Genomic DNA, 26,120 nt, shown 5'->3' with positions numbered 1-26,120 from the left:
GGATAATTAGCTTAACACCTGTTTGCCCCTGTAAGAAATAGGACAGACCATACTTCAGACTGTCCTGATTAGGGGTATGGGAATTGGACAATTATCCTGCCACCATTGATCTATGTTAGTACTATACTTGAAGTGATATGAATCCTGGTACTTTTGTGTCACCGTACATACAGATGTAAAGGAATCCTGACAGCAGGAGTGGCCAGACAAAAAGCATATAGAGGTGTGGAGGAATGTGGTTGGGGAGGTAAGGTTGGATTCTGTGAGCATCCTGAAGACATCAGAAGCCTTGATGGTATCTGCCACTATCACCTAGTTACAAACATTTGCTGAAAGATTCATACACAACTAGATAGCATTTCTGTAGAAGACAGATCATTTTTCAGCTGTTTATGTACTCTCCACACCACTCTTAATTATTAATAAAGTTAGCTGGTCTTAGAATGAAGTCAGGCATCTATCAGCTCTTTTTTTGTGTGTGGGGAAAAATTGTGATTCTTCAAGTCTGTTATATGAAACCATGGTCATTACATGGTAGACTAAGATCAGCGCACGCCATCATTTGTTTCATTGTGATTTGAGTGAAAATAGTGTCCTACAAGGCAAGGGGGCAAAGGAGAGGCACATATCTTCTGGTTTACTTCTCTTTTCTACATAGGCTTGTCTTTGATAAAGAACTTGATAGGTGAGATCGTTTTTCCCCTAAGGCTGACACAGAAATTTTCTATTGCAAATATATCATTCAAGTGATCTCCTCTGTAATACAAAAACTATTTTTGCAATCTGAAAATTTGCCAAATACCTTAAATTTTAATTTAAATGGCAAATCTTCTTAAAATGAAGGCATTCCTGTATTTCTCTTAAGGTATGAAAGCAGGGTCCTACCTTGTTAACATGAAAGAGCATAAAGCAGTCAGTATTCCTCATGAGGAGCAGGTATTGTTCCTTTTTGGATTATGTCTGTGTCTGGCCATCATTGTATCCAGCATAAATAAATCGACAGAGGCTAGGGTCTTGATGATTGGATGTAATCTGTACAAAATCCAGCTCTCATTCTCTCATGCTTGATAATGAAAAGAGTCAGGAATTCTAAATATCATATCTCCATGCAAGATGAATCAGGAGGCTTTTGCTCTGAGCTGGCTCAGTGAGAGGTCTCTTGGGTTGAAGCAAAACCATCTGCTACTTCTCCTTTGATTTTTCACAATCAAGTGTACACCTTCCTACACAAATATAACCTACACACAGATTTTTAATAAAAAGAAAACCCGTGTATTGAATGAAAATTCAGAATCTGACAGAAGCATTAGCTCGCCTCGTGGTCAAAGAGGATTTCTCATTTGCTGTAAATCCCCATTTCTTGTCGAGAACTTAACTTGTAAATTTATTTAAAAAGAAACACAATAGAGGTGTTTTTTCCCCCTCCATGAATTCAGAAACACAAAGCAGAAAACATCAGTGATTACATTTTATAAGAAAGCGTTGTCTGATGCAGTCTTACTTTGCCCTATTTTCTGTTTGTGTGTATAAGAGGTGCGTACCAAGGGTATGGAAAGAATTGTACAGAAAATTGATTCTCTTGGAACATGAAGCAGAACATCTAAGATAGCATTTTGAGTCTATTCTCTCTCCCTAAGTTGTCTAGTTTCATTGGATTATATGGATCTGAAAATTAATTCTACATGAGAAAACCAAGCTTTTCAAAATGGTTTCTTCTCCCTCTATTCCTGGGTATTTCTGGTCCTTCCCAGTGACTCTGACAGTTCTCAGAAATTCCCATGTACAAGTAAACATGATGTTATTCTTAGTATATTATATTAACAGCTATTATCATGGGAGAAGAGTCATTTTAATATTAATAAAAATGATTTCCACTCACTGCTGGAATAAATTAGTTTATTTTTAAAAGTCGGTTCAATGATTGATATTTATAGAATGTTAAATTTTCAAAAAAATAAGCAACTCTGTGGGATCAAGGCATTTTGGCATCCTTGCTTGCTCTTCATAATAAGAATCCAGAAGTTAGTCTGTGAATCAGATGGAAATTCAGCATTATAATCCTAAGTAACAATTCACAGTACTGATGTTCTACTGGGCTTTGCTGTGTCATGGCACTTAAAAATATTTTAACAAAAACTACAGGAGACTCCCTGGCAGACAAAGGACCCTTATACATTCTTGGTAGGACATAAATTAGCACAGCTCCTATGGAATGCATTATAGAGGCTACTCAAGAAGCTAAAAGTAGAACTGCCATATATAATACATTTATCTCACTCCTGGTTATATATTTAATGAACAAAGTCAGCATCAACAGAAATACCTACATACCTATGTGCATTGTTAACACTGCTTGAAAATTTCAATATAGTTTACACAGATGAGAGAAAACATGAAATGCTTGTCTTTCTGTGTCTAACTTACCTCACTTAACTAGATGACCTCCATGCAGGTGCCAAGAGTGCCAAGACACTTCAGGTCACTAATGTGTCCAGCTCATCAATGGTCATAGCTAAAGTATGCCTCATTCTGCACTTGGTTCAAATGAACATGGAAACATAATCAAACTCTGGAACTGACCTAGGTGCCTATTAACAGATAAACTGATAAAGAAAACATGATATAATCACACAATGGAGTTTTAGCTAAATATAAATGGGAACAAACTCATGTGACATGCAGGAGAATGGGTGGAACTGGAGGTTATATTGTTAAGTGAAGTAAGACGCAGAAAGACAAGCGTTTCATGTTTTCTCTCATTTGTGTAAACTATATTGAAAATGCAGATAACTTAAAAGCAGGAGATAGAATATTTAGGGACGCATAATGGGCCAGGAGTAGGAAACAAAGGAGGAGAGAGGTAGTTGGGTTGGCATGATGTATGCACATAAGAAAATGTCACAGTTAAAACCATGAACTAGCATGTAATAGTTATTATAAAGAACAGCCTATATCAAATTAGATGGAAACATACTTGAAGCAATCCCACTGAAATTGCAAAAAAGACAAGGATGCCCACTCTCCCCATATCTATTCAATATAGTACTTAAAGTGTTAGCTAGAACAATAAGATGACAAAACGAGATCAAGGGGGAACAAATTGGTAAAGAAGAAATAAACGTATTACCATTTACAGATGATATGATAGTATACATAAGCGACCCCAAAGCTTCTACCAGAGAACTTCTCCAGCTGATAAACAACTTCAGCAAAGTGGCAAGATATAAAATTAACTCAAATAAATCAGTAGCCTTCCTTTATACAAAGGATAAACAGGCTTAGAAAGAAATTAGGGAAAACAATTCCCGTCACAGTAGCCACACATAGTATACAATATCTTGGGATAACTCTAACCAAACAAGTGAAAGACCTGTATAACAAGAACTACAAGTCTCTCAAGAAAGAAATCGAAGAAGATCTTAGAAAATGGAGAGATCTCCCGTGCTCATGGATTGGGAGAATTAACATAGTAAAAATGGCCATCCTACCAAAGGCAATCCATAGAATCAATGCAATCCCCATCAAAATCCCAAACAATTCTTCAAAGACATGGAAAGAGCAATTCTCAAATTCATCTGGAAAAGCAAAAAACCCAGAATAGTGAAAACAATTATTAACAATAAAAGAATAGCTGGGGCAATCACCATCCCTGACCTCAAGCTTTACTACAGAGCAATAGTGATAAAAACTGCATGGTACTGGTACAAAGACAGACATGTTGATCAATGGAATAGGATTGAAGACCCAGAAATAAAACCTTACACTTATGGTCACTTGATCTTTGACAAAGATGCCAAAAGTATACAATGGAAAAAAGAAAGCATCTTCAATAAATGGTTCTGGTCTAACTGGCTGTCTGTATGTAGAAAAATGAAAATAGACCCATATTTATCACCTTGTACAAAGCTCAATTCCAAGTGGATCAAGGACCTCAACATAAAACCAGATACACTGAATCTAATAGAAGAGAAAGTGGGAAAGAGCCTTGAACTCATTGATACCTGGGGAAATTTCCTAACCAGAACTCCAATGGCTCATATTCTAAGATCAACAATTGATAAATGGGACCTCATGAAAACTTGAAAGTTTCTGTAGGGCAAAGGACATAGTTGATAAGACAAATCGGCAACCTACAGATTGGGAAAAAAGTCTTCACTAACCCCACATCCAATAGAGGGCTAATATCCAAAATATATAAAATACTCAAGAGGTTAATCACCAAAAAACTAAACAATCCAATCAAAAAATTGGGTATAGAACTAAACTGAGAATTCACAACTGAGGAATCTTGAATGGCTGAGAAGCACCTAAAGAAATTTTCAAAGTCTTTAGCGACCAGAGAAATGACCCTGAGATTCCACCTTATACCAATCAGAATGGCTAAGATCAAAACCTCAGGTGACAGCACATGTTTGCAAGGATGTGGAGAAAGAGGAATGCTCCTCCATTGCTGGTCAGATTGCAAACTGGCACAACTACTCTGGAAATTAATCTGGAGGTTCCTCAGAAAATTGGAAATAGATCTACCTGAAGACCCAGCAATACCTCTCTTGGGAATATACCCAAAAGATGCCCCACCATTCCACAGGGGCACATGTTCCACGATGTTCATAGTAGCCTTATTTGTGATAGCCAGAAGCTGGAAACAACCTAGATGTCACACAACAGAAAAATGGATACAGAAAATGTGGTTCATTTACACAATGGAATACTACTCAGCTATTAAGAATGAGGACATCCTGAGGTTTGCAGGCAAATGGAACTAGAAAAATACCATCCTGAGTGAGGTAACTCGGACCAGAAAGGACATGCATGGTATGTACTCACTAATAAGTGGATATTAGCAAATAAATAAATAAATAAATAAATAAATAAAATGAAAGACCGAGTACTCAGTCTAGAGAACTCAAAAAGCTCAACAAGCTGAAGTGCCAAGTGAGGACACCTTAGTCCCACTTGGGAGAGAGAAGAAAGCAATCACAAGTGGGGATGGAGGGAGGGACCTGGGAGGGAAAGTGGATGGGGTAGAAGGGGGGTAGTAGGGGGAAGAGGAAAACCTGATCTGGAATTGGGTGAGGGAAAAAGACTGAAGCAGCCCAAGGGCCAACTGAAAGAATGCAAACAGGCAACCTCAGGAAATAGGATTGGGAGGATCCCCCAGAATGCACCAGAGACCTGGGAGGTAAGAGACTCCCAGAACTCAAAGGGATGAAACAGTAGGGAGAGGGAACTTATAGAGCCCACCTCCAACAGGTAGAAAGGACATTAAGTGAGGGATGGGGTTGCCATCCCATAGTCATGTCTCTGACACATAATTGTTCCTGTGTGAAAAAAATTATAGGGATGGAAATGGTGAGGAGCCTGAGGACAAAAAGGTCTAGTGCCAGGCCCAAAGTGGGATCCAGCTCAAGGGGAGGTCCCAAGGCCTGAAACTATTACTGAGGCTATGGAGCTTTCAGAAAAAGGGACTGAGCATGAGTGCCCTCCAGAAGACCCAACAAGCAGTTGAAAGAGTCAGATGCATATATTTGCACCCAATCAATGGACAGAAGTAGCTGACCCCTGTTGTTGAATTAGGGAAGACTGAAAAAAGTTGAGGAGAAGGGTGATCTTGTAGGAGGACCAGCAGTCTCAATTAATCTGGACCCCCGATATCTCTCAAACACTGGACCACCAAACAGACAAAATACATCAGCTGATATGAGGCCCCAAGACACATACAGTAGAGGACTTCCAAGTCTGTTCATTTAGAGATGACGCCCCTAATCCTCAAGAGACTAGGAGCCCCAGGGAGTTTATAGGTCAGGTGGAGTGATAGGTGAGGGCATCCACATGGAGACGGGGTGGGGTGGGGAGGAGGTGTGGGATGTGGAGCAGATGGAGGGTACATGGGGGGCAGAAATGGAATATGGAGTGTAAACAATAAAGTAGAAATAAAATTAAATTAAAAAATAAACAAGTTCAATTCCTAAATACTATTGAACTTGACTATTCAAAAGGCTCCTGAGAAATGTTTTCTTGCTTGTTCTAAAGGCTGTAGTTCTGCTTTAGCCAAAGCTGAAAGGCCACTGTTGCTAGTGCCAAGAGTGCGAAGACACTTCTGGAGACTAATCAGTCCAGCTTCTAGATGGTCACAGCTAGAGTTTGATACAAAGAATGCCTCATTCTGCACTTGGTTTGAATTGAAATGGAAATTTTTTGAGCCATTTACTTCATTTAGTAGTTATTAGAACTGCAGAGTTGGAAAAGTCCTTGGAAACGATTTAGTCCAGTTCTGTGTTTTACAGAGGTGAGGAGCCAAAGCTGAGGCATATGAAAGCTTATTCAAGCTCTCAGTCTTCTCATGGGTACACTGAGGTGCAAAGATTAAGTACTTGCAGTTTCTTGCAGACATTGTCCAGTAGACTGACTGTCTTTGAGATGACATTAGATCTACAGAGTGGAGAGAAAGGATGAAAAGGAAGATTGGAGACTTGCTGGGATTTTTATCTCTACTGTCTGAGCAAGCTGCTAGCTCCATGCTAAGGAAGCTGTGCTGTTTCTTAGAAAAATTCCTTGGCTCAAAGCCATTACCACAGGCCCTTTTAGACACCCAAAATGGGCAAGAAATCCTTGCTTAAGAGAATAGTTGTAATACTTCCATTGAAAAGTCAAAGGTGGTAGGAGGTGAAAGAAAAGGAAGAGGTTTAGAGGAGAAAATCCGAGTGCAGATGTAGAAGTCGGGGGCAGATGCAACTTGAAGATGGGTCTGGCTTCCTAAATATGGCTTCCTGTGAGACTTATCCATCTTCTCAAGTCCAACCAGCTCTCTAGCTGCACACCCCATCTTCTTTAGTAATGATCTATATGCATGTATCAATGTATATGTAAATTTAACATGCATTAATTTGCTTACTTCTGTATGGTTTGCTGCGTGTTTGCATGCTTTTGCAGGTGTGTGCATGTCACAGCACACAGGAAGAGGTCAGCTTGAAGAGGTGTTCCTCTCCTTCTGTTGCACATTGCTACTTATGGTCACATTCTGCCATGTCTGGGTAGCTCTTCTGAGCTTGGTGCAAAATGGAGGACTCTCTTTTCTTTGCAGAACTTCCTCTTCTCTGCCTGACCTGGAGAGCCCAACCCCCAATCTTTTAACCTGCAGAATGTCACATAGTCCTTGGGCAAACCTATAAGTTCAACTCCTGTCTCCCCCACTGCCCCCCCCCCAGCTCAGCCACCTCTAAGAACCCATCAAGCAAGTACCCAAGTACCCAGGATTCTTGGAATGCTTCTCCATGCAAATGAGGCATTCACCATACCTTAAACTCCAGCCAATGATTTCATTCACCTGAAAACTCTTTTCTACTCTCCAAGGTTCATATATAGCCCTCAATCACCCTGAATGAACTGCATTTAAAACAGCTGTTTCACCAAAGATTGTCTAAGAGAGTTGTTTTGTTGAGTACAATCTTAAAAGAGCTGTAACACTGAAATCCTTGGGGAAGGCCTTCCCCACCCATTCAGAGTCCAATTCACCTGTCTAGCCTGGTGTGCAGCAGAGATGCCTGGACACCCTGAGGGAGGAAACAGAGGACTAGGGGCCACAGTTGGTCCCCAGTACAAACACCACATCTTAACATCATTAAATCCCAGAAGTTGAAATCAAACCATCAATCTTGAATCTTTACCCACAGAGCTATTTTCCTGGCTGGCTATGATATTTTAATATACGTTTAAGTATCCATTGAACATCACTGCTCAGACTCAGTTGTCAACTTAAAAGATTTATTTTGATATTTTAAAATAAAAATGCTTAAAAATAAATATATAGTCTCTGAATCCCATTCCTCCCGGTGTCTTTCTGAATCCAAAAAATGACAACTCCATTCTTTTAGCTGCTTAAACTAGAAATCTCACTCTGCTTAGATTCCTTCCAGCCTCCTTGCATGTCAAGTGTGACCGAATCATCTTCCTGGCGCCCTTTGGTATCATGAAAGTTATTCTTTTAGGCAATATGCATTAAAGACAGTTACAGCTCTACAGGGGGGGGGGGTCAGGGCTCTGTTTCTGAAGTGCATGGTGTCTAGGGCCAACTTCACCCTGACCCCATCATTTCAGTTAAAAAATGCCTTAGTCAGGGTTTCTATTGCTATACTAGTACAACATGACCCAAAACAACTAGAAAAGGAAAGGGTTTATTTCAACTCACAGTTTCATGTCCAAACTATCATGGCATGAATTCAGGGCAGGAACTAAAACAGGGTAGGAACCTGGAGGTAGAGGCTGACGCAGATGCCATGGAGGAGTGCTGCTTACTGGCTTGCTTTTCATGTCTTACTTAGCTTGCTTTCTTATAGAACCCACAATGGGCTGAGACCTCCCACGTCAATCATCAAACAACAAAATGCAGGACAGGAAATATAGGGGTCTTTTCTTGATTGAAGTTTCTTGCTCCAAATGACTCTAGTTTGTGTCAAGTTGACCCAGTTACCACTGTATTCACAGTGTAAAGAACTTCCTGATGACCTCTGCTAAGGCCAAGCTTCCCACTGCTCAATTTCCTATAATAGATTCTTATTTCATCTCCATTTCAAATAAGAAGAAAGAGCCTAAAGCTATCACTGATTGAAATTGTGCATATTGTGACATATCTTAAAATCAGTACAGGTAGATATAAAATGTTGATAAATGTAAATAAAGACATTCAAAGTATCAATAATTTTCATGAGCCAAATCTAGAAGTTGTTAAAGTAAATCTAGCACTTATCGGAGGACTCATCTTTGAAGCTATAGAAAATAATTATCATGTGACTAAGAGGTGGTCATGAGAAATTAATATAATGGTACTTGGTAGAGTGTGTTTGTATATGGAAGTAATTCTTAGTTAGCTCTTACTAACCCTTGGTTGATGGCACAAATGAGGAGGTTGGTTACATTTCTGGAAGATGTAATACGTCTTTGAGAGAGAAGTTAAGGCCCAGTTGGTTAAGATATTTAACATGAAAAATCTCACTAGTTTACACATTTTTTACAAAGTAACACAACTAAAAATGATCACGTTCTATAAAAATATTGGTTTCTCCCATTTCTTCTAAAGTTCTCAGAATATTTCATATAATTGTAACGTGAATTGGTCTAAGAGCATAACTACTTGGCATTACAAGTGAATTTCAACAGAACACATCATTTAATATTGTTTTTATTTTTGAGACAGGATCTAGCTATGCAGCCTGGGCTATATTGGCCTATAAGTCATACTTCTGCCTTAGCTTCCTGGGTGCTGAAATGACAAGTAAATGACACTGTGTCTAATCTCATTTAGTACTTTAAAAAAAATCATAATGACCAGTTACGATTATTGTACCACTATAATTTTTCTCAGTCTTTATTATTTGACTTTGTCAGGCGTTCTTGTAGGCAAATGGCAGTCTTTCCAACCAGTGAGATTATGGAATTTGTAACATTGTAAGAGTGTCAGGAAGTCTGGGTGGGGTTTGCTCTTTCCTCTGACTGTGGTTTTAAAGGGTGGACAAAGCTCTTCAGTCATGTAAATGTCTATGGACAGCTGTGGAAAATCGTCAGGAAAAGGAGCAACAGAAAGAAAGAAGGAGAGGATAACAAAGGGAGAGAGGAGGGGGAAGAGGAGAAACTGTTATAGTTAAGGAAAACATGAAGTGAACACACCCTAATGTTAGCATAAGCAAATGAGTGTACACAGACTGTGAGGTTCCAAGTCCATCATTTTGGGGAACTATTTTACACAGTTTGGCCATACTATGCTTCCCTACCAGCCCCCACCCAGCTTCCCCTGAATCCTTGGACAAAACACGCACACATAGTTTGCTCCTTTACATCAAACAAAGAAAAGGCACAAGAAACAGATCCACCCACCACACTAGAACCACATAAAAATACTAAACCGGAAGCCATAATATATTCACAAAGAACTTGCAGGGTTAAAAGCAAAAGGAAAAAAAATATAAAATAGAGTGAAAAAAATGATAAGATAAAATTTAGGAAAAAAAGGAAAAGCCTTGACACTACAGTGTGAGACAAGGAACCTCTGAAAATGCCATTGGGTTTATATTCTGTTGGTCATCTCCTGCTAGGCGTGCACCCTACTCTTACAAGTAATTTGTTTCCTCAGTGATACTCTGCTCAAGGAAGCTAAATTTTCGACTTATAAGTAGCTATCAATTGGAGATCACTTCTGTATCAGGGATGGGGGCATGTGCCACTTCTTTCAGCCCTAGAGGCCCCTTCTGGGGTAGACCTGCCCAGGCCCTTGTGAATGACTGGTGGCTCAGTCTCTGTGAGTTCTTGTGAAGTTTGGTCATGTTGATTTAGAACTGTGATTTTCAACCTGTGGGTCATGACCCCTTGGGAGTTGAGCAGTTCTTTCACAGGAGTTACCTAAGGCAATCAGAAAACACAGATATTTAGATTACAATTCATAACAGCAGCAAAATTACAGTTATGAAGAAGCAATAAAAATAATTTTATGGTTAGGGGATCAGCACAACATGGGAACTGTCTTAAAGGGTTACAGCACTAAAAAGGTGGAGAACCATTGGTTTAGGTTGTTTCCCTAATGTCCTCTGTACACTCTGGCTCTTACACCCTTTCTGCCTCCTCTTCCATAGGGTTCCCTGAGCCCTGAGAGGATGAAGACAGCCTCCTTAGGGTTTTGTGTTCCAAGCTTTTTCTGTTTCTCTCTCCTTCTCTCATGATTGGCTGTGGGTCTCTGAATTTCTTTCGAACTGCTGTGGGAGGAAGCTTCTCTGATGATGACTGAGAACAGCACTGATCTATGAGCAGAGTAGAGTATCATTAGGAGTCATTTTATCACTACTTATGTTGTTGATATTGTTTTATATCAGTAGTATTTAGTTTAACCCTAGGTTCCTGGGCTATCTGTTCTCAGGTTCTTTTCCACCCAGGCTGTATAGGGTATTGGTTCCATCTTGTGAAATGCATCTTAAGGAAAATCAGGTATTGATTGGTTGCTCCTACTAACATATCTTGAAGGCAGGGCACTACTGTAGATCAGAGTTTGTTGCTGGCTTGGTGTTTATATATTTCTCTTTTGGTAATATGCAGAACACCTTCCTGAATCAAAGATGCTAGAACATAGGGACAGATGCTCTATGTAGGCACCATCTGGAATTCTTTGTGTTCAATGAATTGTGTAGGTGTTGTCTTCTGCAATAGCCCCATGTAATCAGTTGGTAGAGAACATTCTATACACTTGATGACAGCCTGTACTGTTTGAGATTCCCATGGGATCCCTTTGGTCAACAGCTCAATTAGATGTAACCCAATCCTGGTACTGGAAACTATATTTATTTATTTATTTATTTATTTATTTACTCTATATCTAATCTCTGTGGTTCTGTGGATTATAGTTTGGTTATTGTGATGCTTTGTACATGCTCAGCCCAGGTAACATCACTATTAGAGAGTGTACCCTGTTGGAGTAGGTGTGGCCTTGTTGGAGTAGGTGTGTGATTAGTAAATAAAGTTGCCATCAAATAATGTTTGGACAAGAAGACAGAAGTGGGACTTTTAGATTCCCTGGGCAAGGGAAAGAAGGAGGAGAGGAAAGGAGTTGGCTGCCATGCCTGGAAAGAAGTAGCTGCTACATCTGGGAAGTAAAGGATAGAGAGTCTACCAACACATAAGAGCCAGGGAAGAGCAGGCCCAGCACACACACCACCCCCGACTGTGTCTATGGCAACAACGATGGAATATAGATTTTAGTAAGTAATAACTCAGGAACGTTGGAAGGGGAGTGTTAGCTATGTAGAGGTTTGGGAGTGGCCCAGCCATTGACTTGTTCAATTAAATATAAGGTTGCATTTGTGTGACTTTTATTTGAGAACCCATAGTACTGAGGTGGGTAGTGAGGAATGTGGCACTACAAGTGAGGTTGATTTGAGTAGGTATAAATTGGTTATTGCAACATATTATATATAACATATAAATTATATATGTATGAATTATATAATATTTAACACATACAATTATTTTGTATGTAAATAATACTTGAAAATATATGTATTATCAATATATAGAGATATATTAATTATATATAATAACATAATTGTGTACTACCATATTAATATTCTATCAATTATATATGATATATGATGGTATATTATCTATTTTTACATACATATAATATGCATATGTATAATAGATACATATAACATGTAATTATATTATAAACATATATTATCCATATATACATATATCTCTATATAAATAGATAAAATAATTGTACATTATATATTAATAATATATAAGTTAATTATATAGTGATTCTTTAGAAGTTAATTATACATTGCATAATTCTAGATATTAGTCATTATTATTTACATATATAATTTATAAACATTATATTTATACATGGGTTACTTTGTATTTATATTTATATTTTTCTTTTTTATCAGATATAGTCTTTATTTACATTTCAAAGTTATCCCCTTTCTTGGTTTCTCCTCTAAAGACCCCCTGTCCCATCCCCCCTATCCCTGCTCACTAACACACCCAGTCCTGCTTTCCTGTCCTGTCATTCCCCTACACTGCAGCATCCATCCTTCACAGGACCAAGAGCCTCCCCTCCCATTGATGTCCAACAAGGCCATCCTCTGCTACATATGCAGCTTGAGCCATGGGTTCCTCCATGTGTACTCTTAGGTTGGTGGTTTAGTCCCTGGGAGCTCTGGGGGTACTGGTTGGTTCACATTGTTGTTCATCCTATGGGGCTGCAAACCCCTTCAGCTCCTTCAGTCCTTTCTCTAACTCCTTGACTGGGGACCCTGTGCTCAGTCCAATAGTTGCCTGCTAGCATCTACCACTGTATTTATCAGGCACTGGCAGAACTTCTCAGGAGACAGCTATATAAGACTCCTGTCAGCAAGCATTTCTTGGCATTCACAATAGTGTCTCTGGGTTTGGTAACTGTATATGGGATGGATCCCCAGGTGGGGCGGTCTCTGGATGAAATTTCCTTCGGTCTCTGCTTCACACTTTGTCTCTCTATCTCCTTCCATGGGTATTTGTTCCCCCTTCTAAGAAGGACCGACGTATCCACACTTTGGTCTTCCTTCTTCTTGAGCTTCATGAAGTCTATGAATTGTATCTTGGGTATTCTAAGCTTCGGGGCTAATATCCACTTATCAGTAAGTGTATAACATGTGTGTTCTTTTGTGGTTAGTTTACCTCACTCAGGATGATAATTTCTAGTTCCATTCATTTGCGTAAGAATTTCATGAATTCATTGGGTTTTTTTTTCCTTTTTTTTTTTAATTAGGTATTTTCCTCATTTACATTTCCAATGCTATCCCAAAAGTCCCCCATACCCTCCCACCCACGCACCCCCACTTTTTGGCCCTGGCATTCCCCTGTACTGGGGCATATAAAGTTTGCAAGTCCAATGGGCCTCTCTTTCCAGTGATGGCCGACTAGGCCATCTTTTGATACATATGCAGCTAGAGTCAAGAGCTCCGGGGTACTGGTTAGTTCATAGTGTTGTTCCACCTATAGGATTGCAGTTCCCTTTAGCACCTTGGGTACTTTCTCTAGCTCCTCAATTGGGGGCCCTGTGATCCATCCAATAGCTGACTGTGAGCATCCACTTCTGTGTTTGCTAGGCCACAGCATAGCCTCACAAGAGACAGCTATATCTGCGTCCTTTCACCAAAATCTTGCTAGTGTATGCAATGGTGTCAGCTTTTGGAGGCTGATTATGGGATGGATCCCCGGATATGGCAGTCTCTAGATGGTCCAACCTTTTGTCTCAGCTCGAAACTTTGTCTCTGAAACTCCTTCAAAGGGTGTTTTGTTCCCAATTCTAAGAAGGGGCAAAGTGTCCACATTTTGGTCTTCGATCTTCTTGAGTTTCATGCGTTTAGCAAATTGTATCTTATATCTTGGGTATCCTAAGTTTTGGGCTAATATCCACTTATCAGTGAGTACATATTGTGTGAGTTCCTTTGTGATTGTGTTACCTCACTCAGGATGATGCCCTCCAGGTCCATCCATTTGGCTAGGAATTTCATAAATTCATTCTTTTTAATGGGTGAGTAGTAAATGTACCACATTTTCTGTATCCATTCCTTTGTTGAAGAACTGGAGGTTCCTCTGTTGAGGGGCATTTTATCACAATTGCTCTGTAGTACAGCTTTAGGCATGGTGATTCCACCAGAGGTTCTTTTATCCTTGAGAAGAGTTTTTGCTATCTTAGGTTTTTTGTTATTCCATATGAATTTGCAGATTGCCCTTCTTATTCGTTGAAAAATTGAGTTTGAATTTTGATGGGGATTGCATTGAATCTGTAGATTGTTTTTGGCAAGATAGCCATTTTTACTATATTGATCCTGGCAATCCATGAGCATGGGAGATCTTTCCATCTTCTGAGATGTTCTTTAATTTTTTTCTTCAGAGACTTGAAGTTCTTATCATACAGATCTTTCACTTCCTTAGTTAGAGTCATGCCAAGGTATATTATATTATTTGTGACTATTGAGAAGGGTGTTGTTTCCATAATTTCTTTCTCAGCCTATTTATTCTTTGTGTACAGAAAGGCCATTGACTTGTTTGAGTTAATTTTATATCCAGCTACTTCACTGAAGCTGTTTATCAGGCTTAGGAGATCTCTGGTGGAATTTTTAGGGTCACTTATATATACTATCATATCATCTGCAAAAAGTGATATTTTGACTTCTTCCTTTCCAATTTGTATCCCCTTGGTCTCCTTTTGTTGTCTAATTGCTCTGGCTAGGACTTCAAGTAAAATGTTGAATAGGTAGGGAGAGAGTGGACAGCCTTGTCTAGTCCCTGATTTTAGTGGGATTTCTTCCAGCTTCTCATCATTTACTTTGATGTTGGCTACTGGTTTGCTGTAGATTGCTTTTATCATGTTTAGGTATGGGCCTTGAATTCCTGATCTTTCCAAGACTTTTATCATGAATGGGTGTTGGATTTTGTCAAATGCTTTCTCAGCATCTAACGAGATGATGATGTGGTTTTTGTCTTTGAGTTTGTTTATATACTGGATTATGTTGATGGATTTCCGTATATTGAACTATCCTTGCATCCCTGGGATGAAACCTAATTAGTCAGGATGGATGATTGTTTTGATGTGTTCTTGGATTCGGTTAGCGAGAACTTTATTGAGAAATTTTGCATCGATATTCATAAGGGAAATTGTCTGAAGTTCTCTATCTTTGTTGGGTCTTTTTGTGGTTTAGGTATCAGAGTAATTGTGGCTTCATAGAATGAGTTGGGTTCTGTTTCTATTTTCTGGAATAGTTTGTGAAGAACCGGGATTAGATCTTCTTTGAAGGTCTGATAGAACTCTGCACTAAACCCATCTGGTCCTGGGCTTTTTTTGTTTGGGAGACTATTAATGACTGCTTCTATTTCTTTAGGGGATATAAGACTGTTTAGATCATTAACCTGATCTTGATTTAACTTTGGTACCTGGTATCTGTTTAGAAACTTGTCCATTTCATCCAGTTTCTCCAATTTGGTTGAGTATAGCCTTTTGTAGAAGGATCTGATTGTGCTTTGGATTTCTTCAGGATCTGTTGTTATGTCTCCCTTTTCATTTCTGATTTTGTTAATTAGGATGCTTTCCCTGTGCCCTCTAGGGAGTCTGGCTAAGGGTTTATCTATCTTGTTGATTTTCTCAAAGAACCAGCTCCTTGATTGGTTGATTCTTTGAATAGTTCTTCTTGTTTCCACTTGGTTGATTTCAATATCTATGCTCCAAATACAAGGGCAGCCACATTCATTAAAGAAACTTTAGTAAAGCTCAAAGCACACATTGCACCTCACACAATAATAGTGGGAGACTTCAACACGCCACTTTCACCAATGGACAGATCATGGAAACAAACTAAACAGGGACACAGTGAAACTAACAGAAGTTATGAAACAAATGGATCTGACAGATATCTACAGAACATTTTATCCTAAAACAAAAGGATATACCTTCTTCTCAGCACCTCATGGTACCTTCTCCAAAACTGACCACATAATTGGTCACAAAACAAGCCTCAACATATACAAAAATATTCAAATTGTCCCATGCATCCTATCAGATCACCATGGACTAAGGCTGATCTTCAATAACAAAATAAATGATAGAAAATCAACATTCACATGGAAACTGAACAACACTCTTCTCAATGATATCTTGGTCAAGGAAGGAATAAAGAAAGAAATCAAGGACTTTTTGGAGTTTAATGAAAAATGAAGCCACAACATACCCAAACTTATGGGACACAATGAAAGCATTTCTAAGAGGAAAACTCGTAACTCTGAGTGCCTCCAAAAAGAAACTAGAGAGAGCACACATTAGCAGCTTGACAACACACCTAAAAGCTCTAGAACAAAAGTAAGCAAACTCACCCAAGAGGAGTAGTCGGCAGGAAATAATCATTGTTTTTTAATAGCTGTGTAGTACTCCATTATGTAAATGTACCACATTTTCTGTATTCATTCCTCTCTTGAGGGACATCTGGGTTGCTTCCAGCTTCTGGCTATTATAAATAAGGCTGCTGTGAACATAGTGGAACATCTGTCCTTATTACATGTTGGAGCATCTTCTGGGTAGATGTCCAGGAGTGGTATAGCTGGGTCCTCAGGTAGTACTTTGTCCAATTTTCTGAGGACAAATTACCAATCTGATTTCCACAGTGGTTGTACGAGCTTGCAATCCCACCAACAAATGGAGGCGTGTTCCTCTTTCTCCACATCCTCACTAGCATCTGCTGTCACTTGAATTTTTGATCTTAGCCATTCTGACTGGTGTGAGGTAGAACCTTATGGTTGTTTTGATTTGCATTTCCCTGATGACTTAGGATTTTGAACATTTCTTTAGGTGCTTCTCAGCCATTTCGTATTCCTAAGTTGAGAATTCATTGTTTAGCTCTATACCCCATTTTTAATAGGGCTATTTGGTTCTCTGGAGTCTACCTTCTTGAGTTCTTTGTATATATTGGATATTAGCCCTGTATCAAATGTAGGGTTGGTAAAGATCTTTTCCAAATTCAATCTGTTGGTTGTCGTTTTATCCTATTGACAGTGTCCTTTGCCTTTCAGAAGCTTTGTAATTTTATGAGGTCCAATTTGTCAATTCTTGATCTTAGAGCATAAGCTATTTGTGTTCTGTTCACAAAAAATTTTCCTGTGCCCATGTGCTCTAGGCTCTTCCCCACTTTCTTTTCTATTAGTTTCAGTGTATCTGGTATTATAGTATATGGAGGTTCTTGATCCACTTGGACTTGAACTTTGTAGAAGGAGATAAGCATGGATCAATTTGCATTCTTGTACATACTGACCACCAGTTGAACCAGCACTGTTAAAAATGCTGTCTTTTTTCCACTGGATGGTTTTAGCTACTTTGTCAAAGATCAAGTGTGTGGGTATATGTATATGTATATGTATATGTATATGTATATGTATATGTATATGTATATGTATATGTATATGTATATACTTTTATATATACTTATATATACTTTAATATATACTCATATATATGCATATATACTTTTATTATATAAATAATATTAATTATATAGAAATATGTAATAGAAAATAATTATATTTCAGTTATGTTATATAATTATCATATTGTACATATCATGTATTATATATTATGTTATGTGAAGGTTGTTTTTCTGACATCTTTTAGTTTATTTGTCATTTTATATAGGAGGGCTACTGATTTTTGTGAGTTAAGTTTGTATCCAGCCATTCTGCTGAAGATGTTTTATCAGCTGTAGGGGTACAATGGTAGAATTTTTTAGGTCACTTATGTATACTGTCATATCATCTGCAAATAGTGATACTTTGACTTCTTTTCTAATTGGCACCCCCTCGATCTCCTCTGGTTCTCTTGTTGCTAGTAGAAACTGTAGGTACTCTGTTGAATAGGTATGGGGAAAGTAGAAAACCGTATCTTATTCCTGACTTTAGTGCAATTGCTTTGAGTTTGCATTTAGGTTGGTGCATGCTGTGCACTTGTTACAACCTCCTTCTATTATGTTGAGGAATGTCCCTTGTATCCCTAATCTCTCCAGGACTTTTATCATGAAGATGTGTTGGATTTTGTCAAAGGCCTTTTCTACATCTAATGAGATGATCTTATTTTTGTCTTTCAGTTTCCTTATGTCCATCTTTAAGTTAACTTTTCTTCTATATTTTCTTGAAAACATTTTCTTTACTTTTTGTCGTGTGTGTGTGTGTGTGTGTGTGTGTGTGTGTGTGTGTATGTTTTCTTTCTCTCAGTTTTAGGTTTGGTCTTTTCATAGTGTCTCAGATGTCCTGGATATTTGTGACAAGACATTTTTAGATTTAGCATTTTCTTTGACCAAAGTATCCATAATGAAAAGGTCAGCTTAGGAACTTTGGGAAGGTCATGAAACACTCGCCCCTCTGGAAAGGAACGGCTAATTACCATCTCAGACCACAAGGCAGAACCGACCTGCGGTTGGGGACACATTCCTCAGGACAGAATATTACCCACCCTCAGACAAGGGAAGTCCTTGTCACCTCATTCCCTAAATACTAATCAGTTTAAAGGATGCACTGTTCTGCCAATCATATTGTGCCTAGTTGCTGATGCTCTATTCTGGCCCTGGAAACCATATAAAAACTCGCTGAATTGGTGCTAGGGGTCACCACCTCTCCTTTGTGTTTGGGACAACCCCAGTGCACTGGAACAGTAAACTCCTCTGCTTTTTGCATCGATTCCGGCTCCACGTGGTTCACTCAGGGGTTCCCTGTAAGCTAAAGCTTCCTGGAGTCTTACAGTTTCTTCTATCATGTCTTCAGTTTCAGAGATTTTCACTTTCATATCTTGTATTCTGAAGTTTGCCTCTGAGGTTCCTGCTGAGTTCCCAAATTTTTCATTTTCAGATTCCCCCAAGTTTGGGATTTCTTTATTGATTCAATTTCCATTTTCAGGTTTAAACTGTTTTATTCATTACCTCCCATGGTTTTTATTTTCATAGATTTCTTTAAGGAATTTATTCAATTCCTCTTAAAGGACCTCTACCATACTCATTAAGGATATTCTATATTCTTTTCCTTATGCTTCAGCATGTTGCAATAGTTAAAGCCTACTTTGGTAAGGTTGTTGGTTGTGCTTTTAAGTGGTTTTTTGGCATCTGGCTTTGTGCAGATGGTAATTCTAGGTACTAATATATGATTTTATTTTAGTTTGGGTGGGTGTGTTGTTCCTTGGTTTCTGTTGCCCCCTCTCATACTTAGGAGAGAGTGATGACTATGTGTCACTTGGTAGGAAATGCTTCTGAGTGGTCTGCAGGTCCTGAGGAGATGGACTGGCTTTCTAAGGCACTGGTGATTTCCTACCCTAGTGTTTGCCATGACCTGAGAATACACCTTCCTCAGGACAGTCTTGTGGGAAATATTTTAAAATGTCATCATCCTACACTATACCCAACTACTCTCTGCCTGTGGTCTCCATCGCATCTAAGCTAGCCATTGTAGGTGCTCTTCCTTTCTCCAGTTTGCCTGCCTCAGAGCCGCCCATACCTTTTCATCCATCTACCCCCTGTAGTCAGCAGTCCCAAATCCTAGTAACCTGGTAAAATCGAACTAGAAGCTTACAATTAGTCAGATTTATATATCAATAAATCCTCATTTCACAAAATGCCCACACAGTAATATCAGAGCCAATTGATAATGATACAAGCCGCTCACCTAGATTAGACAAGTTATCCCAATTACCCTATCCTTTTATGATATTGATAGCTTCCTGTGGCTAATTAAAGCCATGCAGAATCTGGATTGTCTTCCTCTTCCTCCACCTGCCTTCCTTCTCCTCCCTGTCCTCTCTTCTCTCCTCTCTTCCTTCTCCCCCAAACTTTTCAGCTCCACCTTCCCTCCCACTGCCCAACCACAGGCTTTATTTTACAAGTTAAGGTGGGGAGAAGGTTCACAAGAAGTTACCTGTGTACATGATTCACTCCTTGTCCACAACCCCTCCTGGGAAAGCATCAAAGTACAAGCAACACAAGAGCTATCCATAATACATTTTTTCATTACTCCTCACAAACTCTTCCAGGTAAATGTATATAGAATGGCCATATTAGTACAGAGCTTTTAATAGTGCAGTAATATTTAGAAGTCATTTAGAAATGAATTATAAATATCAAAGCTGATAACAGATCTGATCTACAACAAGATTTTGAGCTACTTGGTTGACTCTGCTGAATTTTGGGATTTCTCTTGAAAAGCAATGTTAGATTGCTTTATTCTGCATGCCTACCTCCTTCCCCATTCACCTTTCATTCCCTTGCTTTCCGAAGTTTACTATTCAAATTGTATTTTTAAAAATTACTATTTAGTTTATGAATAAAAGATAAGAGAATATAGCCCTATTTAAAATGTGCAAAAAATAAATAAATAAAGACAAAAGGTGGGGAAAAAAACAAAGGAAAAATGTCGATGGTAAAGAGGTGCATTTTGGCCAATTTTTTATGTCTACTTTTTCATATTTCCAAAATACTTGTGTTCAAATGCTACTTTGGACATTGTAAAAAAAGGAAGCACAAATTGTTGTATTTTTTTCCTCAATTTATTAGACATTTCTCATCAGCCTTGTTTTTATCATACCAGACTTCGTGGGCTGTAGCATAAGTCAAGGGTGAAAAAGCAGCAATGAAAGCCAAAGCACACATAGAACCTTCTATTTTATAGCTCACATTCTATTTTTTTCATATTAAGCTGTTTAAAAAATCAAAGATTATATGTTATAGATATGCTTAAATTACAAAATTGCAATTAGATAAAACATTGTTTTTTCCACAAAATAAAGAGAGGAGCAGAAAAAGAAAAGAAAGTAGAGGAGAAAAAGGAAGAAAGAAAGAAAGAAAGAAAGAAAGAAAGAAAGAAAGAAAGAAAGAAAGAAAGAAAGAAAGAGGAGGAGGAAGAGGAAGAGAACAGGGTGCAGGATGTGACAAGAAAGAAATAGAAAACAATCAAAGCCAATATCAAACCAGGATGCCATGAGACCCCTGAATTGTTTCTTCTAAACCTGTGATGACCTCAGTACTAAGAGTGGAAGGCAGGGTACAAAGGGAGCTGCAGACATTCTGAAAACTAAATTGTATGTGATGAATCCAAATGTTTTAAACATTCTATCATCATTATGCATTGGCCTTACGGCCATTGCTGGATGGCATGTTGGACTGCATTGCAATTCACTCAATCTGTTCTCTGTGTATTTCTACCCCAACCATTTCCAATAAAAGAATACAATTTTGGAAATGATATTTACAAAATGGGCCATGACTCTCTGAATAGGAACCAGATCCCTTTTCTCAACATCCCATTATCTTGAATCCCAATACTTAATATCCTTGCAATTTTTGAAGGGTAAATCCTGGTTGTAACAATTTTTTAGAGATAATTGTTTGTGGCTAAGTCTGAAAATGTGTTTTTCTGTGATGTGACAGACATATAATTGGACAACAATCAAAACGACCAGAGAAAAACCAACCAACCAACCTAACAAACAAACACCTTGCTTTTCAATATAGGAGCCATAGGGACCAGTTATGAGTGAAGCTCTTGAATACAGGAGTCATAGGCACTGGTTAGGTAGTGAGGAAGGGAGCCCATCGCTTGAAGTTTTTCATCTTTTTTAATGAATCAGTAGAACATCTGTCTTTAGTGGAATTGCACGAAGAGGTGGAGAGGAGTAGAAAAGGCATGGAGGAACTTGTGATCCCTAAGCTTTTGATAGGCATCCATGCAATGAGCATCTGTTCACCCAGAGGCAGAGAGATCCACTGCATTGCAGATGACCAATTCACAGGAGGTGAGGAGGAAAGAGAGATGAGTCAAAAATCTGCACCAGAACTGCAATTCCTCACATCTCTGCTCTTGGGCTTCTGTCTTCTCTCTGTAGGGGTCTGAGTCAGCCTGTGGAGAAAGGCTGAGTCACTTCCTAGGTATTACTGACAGGATTTTTGGGGTGCACTGGGTACTTAGGAAAGCAGGTTTTAATTAGAAGGCTCCACCTCTAATTAAAACCATTTAAAAAAAACAGTTTCTAAACCCAAATTATAAATAGGTCTTGCTAAATCATTTGAAAAATTAACAGAGCAGTCCAGAACCCCCACTTTGGGAAGAAAAAAAAATAAGATCTAACAATTAACATTAATAATTTCTGAGTTGTGAGGTCTAAATGCCCGCTAAATTGAGAGAACTCAGAATCTTCCAAACTCTGTGTTAAAAAATAATAGTTGGAGACCATTTTGCCACTAGAGTGTGGGTGGTAAGGGGAAGTGGTAAACATAGAAACTCAGAGTCCCTAATGATTTATTAATGAATTTCATCTTCTTTTAGACTGAGAACCACTAATTGCATGTGTGTCTCATCAGTCACTGGTGGATGGAATGTTTTCAGCCATCAACTCAAGTGACAGACACTCCCTTCTTTGCAAAGGGAGCCTAACAAGTGACACCCCTTTCCCCATTCTCAAACCTCCACATTTGCAGACAAGCTGGAGAACAAAAGTTGTCCTTGAAGCTTTCCATCTGGGTCCACAGACTTTGATTAGGAATTGAAAGCAGAGCCATTTGTTTGTTTTGTTTTAAGAGTCTTTCTGCTAACAAAGATGCATGATTATGGAGCTGGATGGAAAGAGCCCAGAATAGCCCATCACTATGTCATTGTCATTCCAGTGGCAGAGGAAAAAAAACAAAACAAAACAAAACAAAAACACAAGGATTTCTCATTGGAATCAATTAAATAATTTATTCATCCAATGATCATGGTATCCATGAATGGGAACTATGTGTGATTTTAGCATCTATATTTTGTGATGACCCAGAGGGAGTAGTTTTGTCCTCATACACATTTATGGTTGAGTGTTATGTGACTATGGATGGCTAAGGACATCCAAAGGAGGTCATTTTAAATTAACACCTGCTTAGAAAAGTCAGGCTAGCCCTGAGTTTTAACACTGTAAGAAACTCCTTTTTTTTTTTTTTTTTTTTTTTTTACAGCATCCTTACTTTCCAGGTAGGCCCATACTGCCACTAAATAAGTTTGCTTTCCAATTTCTTTCTAACGTTGTTTTAGATTCCCTTCTATTGTCCTTAAATGCACAGTTCTCACTTGTAGGCAACCTTGCTTTTGCACTGACTTTTATCCATTCAGCCCTTTTCTAGGCACTGAAAGAGAAAAGCATCTTCATGTCAAGGTAAAAGGTTTATTGACGTGGAGCTCCTCTGTCCTTACGAGCTCCATTTCCAAAATTATGGTACCTGAGGACCTCCAGTGATGCAATTGCTTAGCACTCAGTCCCTACCTGAAATTATGGTGCCTTATTCCTAATTTCAGAATTTTTATTTTCTTGAATTCCTCTAAATAAAAGGCTACAGGGCATTTAGATGTTCCTATTATAGAAGACCATAACTGTCATATGATAAGCATGCCATTAATATTTGTGTAATAAATAGATTCCAACCCATGAGTCCCAAGTTTTGGGGTTCTCACCTGACTAATAACTTACACTTACTTTGGGGCTTCTCGATTGCAAGGTATTTTAAAATACCTTCTCTCTGTAGATCCACACCATTTTTTCTAGCACAATAAATGAAGGTGCTACAACCTTTCTTCTAGAGAAACTGGGGTTTGTAGCCCAGGTATTCGCTCAGACTTGAACAGCTTTTGGGCTAGGGAGCCATGGTTTTAGAAAACTCTCCTTTTGCCACATCACATATTTTCTGTGTTTAGATCCCTTAACACTGGGTGTTCTCATCTCTCTGTATGGCAGATCTCAAATTTTGTTCAATCAGAATCACATACTGAGCGTTATTAGGGTGTTCAGATTTCAGACTAAGCCTTTGAGACTTAGTAAGACTGGAACAGGGCATTTCTAAGTTCCCATGCCATCTTCATGGTGCTGGTCTGAGGATCAATGTCCAGCTTACAAAACCATACAATGGAAAAAAGAAAGCATCTTCAACAAATGATGCTGGTCTAACTGGATGTCTGCATGTAGAAGAATGCAAATAGAACCATATTTATCACCCTGCCAAAACTCAAGTTCAAGTGACTCAAAGACCTCAACAGAACACTGGATTCACTAAATCTAATAGAAGAGAAAGCAGGAAATAGCCTTGGACACATTGGTACAGAAGACAATTTCCTGAACAGAACACCAATGGCTCAGGTTCTAAGATCAGCAATTGATAAATGGGACCTTATGAAACTGCAAAGCTTCTGTAAGGCAAAGTACACCATCAGAAGACAAAATGGCAGTCTACAGATTGGGAAAAGATCTTCACTAACCCTATATCTGACAGAGGGCTATATCCAAAATATGTAAAGAACTTAAGAAGTTAGACTCCAACAAACCAAATACCCCAATTTTTTTTAAAAAAATGGGTATAGAGCTAATCAGAGAATTCTCTACAGAGGAATCTCGAATGGCCAAGAAGCACTTAAAGAAATGCTCAACATCCTTAGTTATTTGATCTGGGAAATGCAAATCAAAATGACCCTGAGATTACACCTTACATCAATCTGAATGGCTCAGATCAAAAACTCAAGGGACAACACATGCTAGTGAGGATATGGAGAAAGGGGAACACTCCTCCATTGCTGGTGGGAGTGCAAACTTTAAAACCACTCTAGAGAGCAATCCGAAGGTTTCACAGAAAGTTGAAAACAGTTCTACATCAAGACCTGGTTATACCACTCCTAGACATATACAAAACAAAAACAAAAACAAAAACAAAAACAAAAACAAACAAAAAAAGCTCTATCAACCCCAAAGACATGCTCCACTCTGTTCAATCCGAAGGTTTCACAGAAAGTTGAAAACAGTTCTACATCAAGACCTGGTTATACCACTCCTAGACATATACAAAACAAAAACAAAAACAAAAACAAAAACAAAAACAAACAAAAAAAGCTCTATCAACCCCAAAGACATGCTCCACTCTGTTCATAGCAGTTTTATTCATAATAGCCAGATAGTGGAAACAACCTAAATGTCCCTTAACTAAAGAATGGATACACAAAACGTGGTTTATTTACACAATAGAATACTATTCAGCTATTAAAAACAAGTACATCATGAAATTTGCAGGTAAATGGATGGAACTAGAAAATATCATCCTTAGTGAAGTAACCCAGACCCCAAAGGGCATACAAGGTATGATAAGTGGAGTATATATAGCCATAAAGCACAGAATACTCATGATACACCCCACAGACCCAAAGAAATTAAACAAGAAGGAAGGCCCAAGCGACGATATTGAATCACACTTAGAAGGGGAAACAAAGTACTCATAGGAGGCAGAGTGAGAGAGGGAACTAGCTGGGAGAGGGGAGGGCCGGGTGGGGAGAATCTCTAGGAAGTCCCAGAGACCTGATATAGGAGAGGCTCACTGGAGTCGATGCCGGTGACCTTAGCTGGGATGCCTAAGAGTGGAGACATGAAACCTGAAGAGTCCACTTCCTGTAGCCAGGCAGGACACCAATGTAGGGATAAGGACACCAACCCACCCACAAAACTTTCAACCCAAAATTTGTCCTATCTACAAGAAATGCAGGGATGGAGCAGAGATGGAAGGAAAGGCCAACAACCAATAACCACCCCAACTCATCCCACAGGCAAGTACCAGTGCCTGACATTATTAATAATACTCTGTTATGCTTACAGACAGAAGCCTAGCATAACTATCCTCTGAGTGGTTCCACCCAGCCGCTGACTCAGACAGATGCAGATACCCACAGCCAAACACTGGATGAAGGTTAGGTAATCTTATGGAAGAGTTGGGGGAAAGATTGAAAGCCCTGAAAGGGATGGGGACCCCAGAGGAAGACCAACAGAGACAACTCACCTGGAGCCCTGGGAGATCTCAGAGACCGAGTCACCAACCAAAGAACATACATGGACTGTAACAAGGCCCCTTCCTGAACATATGTAGCAAATAGGCAGCTCAATTCCCATGGCTTCCTGGTCTGGCCTCAGTGGGAGAGGATATGACTAATCTGGCAGAGACTTGGTGTGCCAGGGTGGGGGATATTGGGGGTGGCATCCTCTCAGAGGAGAAGGGGATGGGGGATGGGAGAAGGGA

The sequence above is a fragment of the Mus musculus genome, chromosome 1 (genome assembly GCF_000001635.26).
Source record: "Mus musculus strain C57BL/6J chromosome 1, GRCm38.p6 C57BL/6J".
NCBI lineage: Eukaryota > Metazoa > Chordata > Mammalia > Rodentia > Muridae > Mus > Mus musculus.
This window is presented reverse-complemented; position numbering follows the sequence as displayed.